Below are 1,598 nucleotides of genomic sequence, written 5' to 3'. Positions count from 1 at the left end.
TCTCCAAAATTAGACTCAATTGGCCTACAATCAAGAAGATAAGTAACGAACTTGATAGAGTATTAGATAAACATCCAGAAGTATTTAAGGATGAATTAGGAACACTGAAAGATGTAAAGGCTCAATTATTTGTTAAACCCGAAGCCATACCCAAATTTTATAAGCCTAGACCAGTGCCGCATGCAATTAAGGGCGCTATCGAGCAAGAGCTTGATCGGCTAGAGAATATGGGAGTGTTAGAGAAAGTTCGCTTCTCTAATTGGGCAGCGCCCATAGTACCCGTAGTGAAATCAGATGGGGGCGTAAGGATTTGTGGGGACTATAAAGTGACCGTTAACTCCACTTTAGAAGTAGATCAACATCCGCTCCCAAATCCCGAGGAGTTGTTTGTTGCATTGAGCGGCGGAGAAAAATTTACGAAGCTAGATTTATCGCGCGCCTATCAGCAAATATTACTGGAAGAGAACTCGAGGGAATTTGTAACGATTAACACTCACAAGGGATTATATAGACCTACTAGACTACCTTTTGGCGTTTCCAGCGCAAGCGCTATTTTTCAGTCTAAAATCGAGCAAGTATTGCAAGCAATACCAATGGTCGTTTGCCGAGTAGATGATATTTTGATATCAGGCAAAAACGATCAAGAACACGTTAGTAATCTCAGCGAGGTGCTGACAAGGCTGGAAACCGCAGGCTTAAGATTGAAGCTAAGCAAGTGTAAGTTCATGCAACCATCAGTCGAGTATCTAGGATATCGAGTCGATGCGAGCGGGTTGCACGCGATTGAGAAGAAGGTTCAGGCAATCCGTGACGCACCGGCTCCTGAGAATCAACAACAACTTCGATCGTTTCTCGGAATGGTTAACTACTATTCTAAATTCATAAGCAATTATTCAATGATAACGCATCCCTTGAATGAGCTATTGCGTGACGGAATCAAATGGAAATGGTCGAAATCGGAAGAGGACGCGTTCGCAAAACTTAAAGACAAATTAGCGAAGGCCCCAGTTTTGGTGCGTTATCAGAACAGTTTGCCTCTTAAGCTAGACACTGACGCATCGCATTATGGTGTAGGGGCGGTAATTTCACACGTATTTCCGAACGGCGAGGAAAAACCAATCGCTTTCGCGTCGCGCACGTTGAACAAGAGCGAGAGAAATTATGCGCAAATCGAGAAAGAAGCCCTCAGTATAATCTTCGGAATTAAGAAATTTCATCAATATCTGTATGGACGAAAATTTTCGTTGGTAACCGATCACAAGCCGTTAGTGACGTTGCTAGGTCCGAAAACCGGTATCCCAACCCTAGCTGCCGCGAGACTGCAGAGATGGGCAATTTTGTTGTCGGCATACCAATACGAAATAGAGTATCGGTCAACGCTGAAACACGCGAACGCAGACTGTTTAAGCCGATTGCCGTTGCCTGTTGGAGACAACTCAGAGGAATTCGATGAAGTTAAGTTGATAAATTCCTTACAAATTGGATCCTTGCCATTAACCGCAGGGCAGATCCGAAAGGCCACACGGGCAGACCCAGTGTTGTCCAGAGTGGTTGAGTATACAATGACAGGATGGAGCGATGACGAAAATTCGGCTGTC

This window comes from Pocillopora damicornis, chromosome 4 (genome assembly GCF_964200805.1).
Source record: "Pocillopora damicornis chromosome 4, jaPocDami1.2, whole genome shotgun sequence".
Classification (NCBI taxonomy): domain Eukaryota; kingdom Metazoa; phylum Cnidaria; class Anthozoa; order Scleractinia; family Pocilloporidae; genus Pocillopora; species Pocillopora damicornis.
Note: the sequence above shows the minus strand (reverse complement) of the source record.